Genomic DNA, 9,216 nt, shown 5'->3' with positions numbered 1-9,216 from the left:
CTCAAGGTTACATGGCCAATTATTTTTTTGTGTGGGTGCTGAGTATCTGAGGCTGGAACCGATCCCAGGTCTTCTAACTCTGAGGCCAGCGCTCTTACTCACTGTGCCACCTGGCCACCCCAGCAAGATGGATTTCTATACCCCAGTGCTTGCATATCTTATTTCCCAGTTGCATGTAAAAAACAAATTTTTTTTAAACATTTGTTTTTAAAACTTTGAGTTCCAGATTTTTCCCCCTTCTTCCCTCCTTGCCCTCCCCCACTGGGAAGATAAGCAATTCAATATAGGTTGTATATGTGTAGTTACCCAAATCATTTCCATAGTAGTTATATTGGGAAAGACTATTTATATTTCCCTCCATCCTGTTCTGCCCCCCACTTACTCTATTTTCTCCTTTGACCCTATCCCTTTTCAAAAATTTTGGCTTCTAACTACCCTCTCCCCCAATCTGCCCTCCCTTCTATCATCCCCCCTCTTATCCCCTATCCCCCTATTTTCCTATAGGGTAAGGTACCCAATTGAGTGAGTATGTTATTCCCTCCTTAAGCCAAATTCAAGAAAATAAGGTTGTCCCATTCCCTTTCACCTTCCTGCTCTTCCCCTCCATTGTAACTGTTTTCTCTTGCCTCTTTCATATGAGATAATTTACCCTAATCTATCTCTCCCTTTCTCCTTCTCCCAATAAATTCCTCTCTCACCTCTTAATTTAATTTAATTTTATTAAAAGCAATTGGGGTTAAGTAACTTGCCCAAGGTTACACTGCCAGTTTTTTTTGTGTGTGTGGATGTTAAGTATCTGAGGCCGGAACTGATCCTGGGTCCTCCCGACTCCAGGGCCAGAGTTCTTACTCACTGTGCCACCTAGCCGCCCCTTAATTTTATTTTTTAGATATCATCCTGTGCCCTCTGTCTATGTATACATGAACATACATATGCCCACACTCACATATATATTTATATACACATACACCCTCCTGTACATATATATATATATGTATATATATATTCTCTGCAACTATCCTCATACTGAGAAAAATTTTGTGAGTTACAATGATCATTTTTCCATGTAGGAATGTAAATAGATCAACTTTAATAAGTTACTTATGATTTCTTTTTCCTATTTGCCTTCTCGTGCTTCTCTTGTATCTTGTATTTGAAAGTCAATTTTTCTGTTCAGCTCTGTTTTTTTCATCAAGAATACTTCAAAATCCTCTATTTCATTGAATGACCATATTTTTCCCTGAAGCATTTTACTCAGTTTTGCTGGGTAGGTGATTCTTAGTTTTAGTCCTAGCTCCTTTGACCTCTGGAATATCATTTTCCAAGTGCTTTGATCCCTTACTGTAGAAGCTTGTGTTATCCTGATTGTGTTTCCACAATATTCAAATTCTTTCTTCCTGACTGCTTGCAGCATTTTCTCCTTGACCTGGGAACTCTGGAATTTGGCTATAATATTCCTAGGAGTTTTCTTTTGGGGATATTTTTCAAGAGTCAATTGGTGAATTCTTTCAATTTCTATTTTGCCCTCTGGCTCTAGAATATCAGGGCAATTTTGCTTGATAATTTCTTGAAAGATGGTGTCTAAGCTTTTTTTTTTGATCATGGCTTTCAGGTAGTCCAATAATTTTTAAATTATCTCTTTTGGATCTATTTTCCAGGTCAGTGATTTTTCCAATGAGGTATTTCACACTGCCTTCTATTTTTTCATTTGTTTGGATCTGTTTTATAGTATCTTGATTTATCATAAAGTTATTAGCTTCCATTTGCTCCAGTCTAATTTTGAAGGAGTTATTTTCTTCAGTGAGTTCTTGAAATTCCTTTTCCATCTGGCAAATTTGGCTTTTTAAAGCATTCTTCTCCTCATTGGCTTTTTGGGCCTCTTTTGCCATTTGAGTTAGTCTATTTTTTAAGGTGTTATTTTCTTCAGTATATTTTTGGGTCTTCTTTAACAGGCTATGGACTCACTTTTCATGATTTTCTTGCATCATTTTCATTTCTCTTCCCAATTTTTCCTCCACTTCTCTTAGTTGACTTTCAAAATCCTTCTTGAGCTCCTCCATGTCCTGTAACCAATTCATATTTTTCTTGGAGGCTTTTGATGCAAAAGTTCTAACTTCATTGTCTTCCTCCCACTCCATGCCTTGATCCTTTTTGTCCCCCCAAAAGGACTCTATGGTCTGTTTGTGCTTCCTCTGCTTGCTCACATTGCCGGCCAATTACTTGACTTTTGAGCTCTTTGCCATGATAGAACTCTGCTTCCAGAATGGAGAGAGCTATGTTCCAAATCACTGGGGTTTTCACAGCAGCCAGAGCTATTAGGAGGGTGTCCTTTTTATTGCCCCTACAAGCTCTGGTTCACTGGTCACACACCCCAGGACTACCACCCAAGATTGTGATCCAGACCCAAGCAGGTTAAAGCAAGAGTGATTACCCTCTGAATAGTCACTTGGTCCCCTTATGATCTGCAGGCCAGGAGCTCCTGAAGTAACCACGCGGCAGCAGCTGCAGCCACTGTACCTCTACCACTTCTCTCCCTAGGGGCAGGGGCTGGATGGCGTTCTTCTGTCCCCTTCCTTCCCCCCCTCCTACCCCCCCCCCCCACGTTCTGACAGAATCCACACTGACCTTTTACTTTGTCTTTGGTGTTTATGGGTTGAGAAGTCTGGAAACCACCACAGCTGCTGGTGATTCACTCTCCTGAAGTCTGCTCTGGCTACTGCTGGTCAGGCCACCCTGGGGCCAGAACCCTGCGGCTCATGCAGGACTGTGCTCTGCTTCCAGCTTAGTGTGATAGACCTTTTCTGTCATCCTTCCAGGCTGCCTTAAGTGGGAGATTTGTTTCTCTCTGTCACTTTGTGGGTTCTGTAGCTCTAATGTTTGTTTAGAGTAATTTTTTTTTTACATGTATTGGAAATAATTGGAGCGGGAGCCCAAGCCAAGTTTGTGCTTCTACTCTGCCATCTTGGCTCCATCCCCCATAGACCCTAAATGTGAGTTTTAAAGATTGCATCTTGAGGTCCTCAATTTTTCATGAAATGTATCACAAATTTTATAATACAAATATAAATAAATGTGTATATATGTCTATATATACATATATAATATACGTGTGTATAAACATATAAGTGTAAACACACACATATATGAGATTTCTTGTTCTGTAGAATGCTTATATCTATCTGCCTAACACTATCTGCATAATAGTGTTAAGCATGAGTATTGAACTAGACATGAAAATGGCCTTTTTATGCATCTTCAACATGGTAATAATGCTCCTTAAAGTAAGATTTTTTACCTATATTTGAGGTTTTCTTGTTAGAGATACTGGAATGTTTTGCCATTTCCTTGTCCTTTACAGGTGAGAAACTGAGGCAAACAAAACTAAGTGACTTTCCCAGGGTCACATAGCTAATAAGTATCTGAGGTTGAATTTGAACTCAGATCTTCCTGACTCCAGACCCAGCACTCTATCCACTGTACCACCTAGCTGCTCCATGATAATAATAGTTAACATTTATATAGTGATTATTATGTGTCAGGCACTGTATTAGGAACTTTACAAATATTATCTTATTTGATCCTCACCACATGTGAGGTAGGTGCTATTATAATTCCCATTTTGCAGATGTGGAAACTGAGACAAATAGAGGCTAAGTGACTTGTGCAGGGTCATACACCTAGGAAATCTCTGAGCCTGCATTTGAACTTGTTTTCCTGAGTCCAGGCCCAGAGCTTTAGCTACTATGCTATCTAGTTGCATGCTATTAAAGAGAATGTTTTAATAACTTGTCATTTCCATCAATGTATATTTCTTTTAGTTTCATGAGCACTTATTTGTTTATTTTTCTTGCTACAAAAATGATTCTCAATACTACGTATCAGCTTTATGATTTTTTTTTCCTTTCTGATTTCTTGGTGACTTTATAAATCCACTGCCAGAAAGCTATTGTTTTCTGTTCTGCTACGAAATGCTCTTGTGTTTCCTTCCTCCTGACTCAGCCTTACTCTTAGGAGCACTGTTTACTTACTAATTTGAAAATCAGTATTTACTTTTCACAGATGTTTATATTGAATATATTTCAAGGATTCATGCTTTGGTTGGCATCAGTATTGCCTTCACTTAAGAAAATCACAACCTCTCTCTGACTTTCTAGAGGATCTTTTAGAGTAACTATAACAGAAAAATGTCACCTCCACCCGCACTTCCCCTTACCAACTTGGTGATAAACCTCTCTAAATTCAGCCAAGTTGGTCCTTGGACAACAGAAATACAGTCCATCATTTGGTCGGTATTAAAAGCCTTTCTAGTCTGGTAATACCTGCCAGCATTTGCATTCTTCTGGCATGGCCTTTGAAAACCTAGGGTTACATTCACACACCATGCTAAGGCATAGGAGTAAATCTGTGGATTGCCACAGTGGTAGTAATTAGTAATGAAACATATGTAAATATATATATATATACACACATATATATGTATATGTGTGTATACATACACACACACACACACATATATATACACACATACATACATACATATGTATGTATCCAAATCATTACTAATAGTTAGCCTGGAATCAAACTGTATCCTCGAAAGAGAAAAGGCTAGAGATAACTTTGTTGGGTGACCATTGAATTATTAATATCAATCAAGGAATAAAACAGAGATGTATGATCTCTAAAGATGTTTGCCGCTGCCTAGGAGGATGTCAGGTTCAGGAGGAGAGGAGATTTCTTATGGTAGGTGAAGTCCTTCTAATCCTTCTGGTTATGGTTGGTATTGTGACAATTACATCAAACCCTGGAACATTGCAGAGACTCCTAAATGAGATATATAATCATACAAAATTTGACCCAACTATTCAGAAAAGAAAAACCTAATGGATTAATAATGCTATTCTCTAAATCCAAAGGTATCAAACTCTTGGCCCACCAGCAGCCAATGCCTCACAAAACTCTCAAGTAGAACTCAAACCAGATTGAAATGTAACTGGGAAATTTTTAACAAGTATAAATGCAGTATGACATAGATAATGTTAATTTGTGGCTTTCTAAATCAAAATGAGGCCTGAAGAGATCAGTTTCTGTTTGAGTTTGATGCCAATGGACTATGAAAAGCAGTTGTACAATCTGTAGAATTCATTCATGTACCTGTGTTGGAAGATAATGCAACTGGGTGTAAGTGGGGCCCTTGAACAGGTAGAGAAGAGTATGTTAGATTCCCTTTGGGGAATTGGGTAATGAACTGACTCTAAGCTTCTTTCTGAAACAAAAGTCCATCTTCTCAACATCAGTATTCTTCCTGTGATGTTTTATGGCTATGAATCATGGAATACCAAAGTCTCCAAATAATAAAAATTATGGATTATCCAAAGGGCAATGGAGAAGCATGTGTTAGGTATGAACAGGCCTCAATATATTACAAATAAAGAATTTATTCAGAAGAAGTGGAACAAAGAAAGATGTCATAAAAAGATGGGTTACTTATAGAGTTAGTGGATAATTGGTAGACAGCCCATATGCTTCACTGATATCTATGGGCTATCAAAAAGATCTAGAGTAAGATCCTTGACAAGGATGAGTAGATGATTTATAGAACTCAGACAAGAATAAAACAGGATAGATTAAGATTTGTAAGAAGAGTCCTTCACCAATTAATAATCAACGGATATAAACAGGGCATTTTTCAAAGAAAGAAATCTAAATGATCTGTAACTATATTAAAATGTTCCAAATCACTAACAATTAGAGAAAGCAAATTAAAGCATCTCTGAAATTCTATCTCACATTTGTCAGATCGGTACAGCTGTCAAAAAAGGAAAATAATAAATATTGGAGGGCCTGTGGGAAAACAGGTATATTGATTCAGTGTTGGTGGAATGGTGAATTCATATAACCATTCTGGAAAACAATTTGGAACTATGCTCTTCTTGGCTGGGCCTGACTCAAGCTAGTCCCCTGGTAATTTAGGTTAGATACTGAAACAAAATGAGACACTCACACGTAACTCGACAGTTAACAAAAGGAGATGTATTTGGCCATAGCAAGAGAGGATGCTCAACAAGGATAGGCATTGAGAATCCTTTGAATTGATTTAGCTGAACAAAACTCCCATCAGCATTCACCAACCAAGGACCTTAGAAGCTCTCTTATACCTCATAGCTGTTTTGTTCTCTGGAATTGAGGAAGTAACATACCAACAGTATCAGCTCTTAGTCCTTGAGTCAACAAAGTCTAGAGGAACGTCTCAATGTCTTTTAAGGAAAAACTAGCCTAACTGCATGGGAGGCAGGGGTTAGGGTATTACTTCTTCCATATATGCCTTAAAAAAGTGACTAAACTGTGCATATCCTCTGACCTTGAAATACTACCACTAGACCTCTACTCCAAAGAGATCAAAGAGGAAAATACAAAAATATTTATAGTAGCATTTTTCCAAATGGCAAAGAACTGGAAACTAAGGGGTACCCATAAATTGGCCAAACAAATTATGGTACATGGATATAGTGAAATGTTGGGCTATAAGAAATGGTTAGTGGAAAAAAAAAGAAATGGTTAGTGGGATTTTTCAGAGAAACTTAGGAAGACTCCTATAAACTGATGCAGCGAAGCAAGCAGAACCAGGAGAAAATGTACAGAATAACAATAACCTCCTAGAGACAAATAACTTTGAAAGACTTAGAAACTCTGATCCATGTCATGATTCCATGATTCCATGGATCCATGATGAAACAGTATTATGTGTCTCTTGAAAAAGTAGTTATGGACTAATGTGCAGAATGAGGCACATTTTTGGACACTGCTAAGGAAATTCATTTTGCTTGATATTTGTTACAAGGGTTTTGTTTTTGTTTTTCCCAGTTGGGATAGGGTAAGAAAGAGAAAACATAAATGTCAGACAAGTAGTTATCTAATTTTTCCTTGAAGACTTTCAATGAAGGGGACCCCATTACCTTATGAGGCAATCCATTCTACTGAAGAATGGCTCAAATCACTGGGAAGTTTCTCTTTCATCAAACCTAAATTTGCCACTGCAAAATCTACGCATCTCTCTGTCCGTTCTGCTACCAGTGCATTAGCCTTACTTTTTGAGTCCAACTATTCAACCAGTACTGAGTCCATCTGTTGTAAACCAGTAGTTGTACTATTTTCTACCCCACATCTCCTCATCTTTTCAACAAGAATAATATAAGATACTTTATTAAATATTTTGCTAAAATCTAGGCAAACTATTTATAAACAAAGCAATCCCCTTTAGAAACCCTGTCCAAAAAGGCAATAGCATTAGTCTAGCATGGTCTGGTTTTTTTTGGTCTTTAATAATTTGTTTGTTTACTTTTAGTTTACAAAATTCAGTTCCACAATTCCTTGAGTTTCAAATTTTCTCTCCCTCCATCCCCTTTCCCCTTCCATGGCAGCATACAATCAAGTATTGGATCTGCAAATATTTTCACATTAGACATTAGTCAGGTTATAAAGAAGGATGGTATCAGATGCAATTAACAATGGGAAAGAGGAAACAAAACCAAACAAGAAAAAGATCAGGTAGTTTGCTTCAATCTGGATTCAAACTCAGTTCTTTCTAGTTCTTTCTCTGGATGTAGACATCTCTCTCCATCATGAGTTTTTTGGGATTGACTTATAACCCTGCATTGCTGAGAAGAGTCCAGTCTATCAAAGTTGGTCATCATATATACGTTGTGTCTGTAATTGTGTACAAATTTTGAAACTGATGATAATCTTAACAGATAGGAAATGACTGGTTATGGATGTGGGAGTCATTTCAGAATCAGCTATCTGAGGAAGGAATCTGACATCACAAATCAAAATAGCTTCTTCATCACATAGTAAACTGCTGCTTGTAGGGGGAGTTGAGAAGTTGTTTTATGTCTGATAGCTCTTCGTCCTCTTTTCTTCTGACCACTGATAGCTTCTGTCCTTCTAGTGACGTTTGGCTTTCTATTACTGTTGAGTGAAGTGAGTGAAAGCATTCTCATAAAATGTAGACAGTGCTCTAAACTAGAGCTGGGCTTCTGCTGCAGGGCCTACGTTTTGATTTCCTGTAGGCCTAAGTTTTGCTTTCCTGTAGTGCATGGTCTGTTCTTAATGACACCATGTTGGGTCTTTGACATCATTGCTTTTTTTTTCTAGATGTTCCCAAACTGTCTGGAATATGAGTCAAGCACATTGGGTTCTATTTTGTAGATTCCTTTCTTCCTTTTTTTGGAAATTGGGACAGAATTTGCCCTTCTCCAGTTCAGCAGATCCTTGTGTTCCCTATGTTCTTTCAAGTAACAGGAATGATAATTTAGTAATCACATCCACCTCATCTTTTAATTCCTAAGAAGATAGTTCATCTGAAATCAAATGATTTATCATCAAATGAGATAATCTGTATTGGGTGCTTTGCAAACCTTAAAGTGCTATGCATATGCTAGCTATTATTATTATTAGAAGTAGAGCTGTGTAAGGCTCTGCACTGCACTTGGAGTCCAGAAGACCCGAGTTCAAATGCAGCCTCTAACAATTATTATCTATGTTATCCTGGGCAAGTTCACCTGATCTCTGTCAACCTCCGTTTCCCTATCTTGAAAGTGGGGATAATAATAATACTTACCTCCCATAGCTAAAATGAGATATTATTTGTAATGCTCTTTGCAAATCTTAAAACACCTAAATGCTAGCTATTACTATTAATAAATATAGCTAAGTCATTTCCCATTGTCTTCTTGCTTATCTTAGCTACTTGAGAGAAGTTGGACCTATGAAAACCAGATTTCTGTGTTAAGCTATGCCAAAGCTAAACTAAACAATGAAGCAAGGTGTCTAAAATTAACCTACCTGCATTTTAAGTGTCAAATATAGAGGATTTGCCCAGGCATTATCTTTCATCAATCTGACCCTTTGCTTTGACATTGTTAATGTCTCCATATTAGGTGTCCTAATTGTTCCCACTGACCAACACTTATTTTGGCATTGATACTGCCTTCTCATCAAGGCATGAAATACTAGGCTCTTTGATAAGGTGTTTACTCCTCTGACCCTTGGTACTTATTTTGTAATACCAAATTGATGATTATTCACAGCTAGTTCATACCCCTGTGCTGCACCCATGGGGTTTGACTTTAAAAGAATACTAGTTACCAGAACCAGCAAGAGCTGGGAGGTCAGAGAGAGAGAGAGAGAGAGAGAGAGAGAGAGAGAGAGAGAGAGAGA

This window comes from Petaurus breviceps, unplaced genomic scaffold (assembly GCF_028583685.1).
Source record: "Petaurus breviceps papuanus isolate PSGF00001 unplaced genomic scaffold, PetGlider_PUasm1.0 37, whole genome shotgun sequence".
NCBI classification, from domain to species: domain Eukaryota; kingdom Metazoa; phylum Chordata; class Mammalia; order Diprotodontia; family Petauridae; genus Petaurus; species Petaurus breviceps.
Note: the sequence above shows the minus strand (reverse complement) of the source record.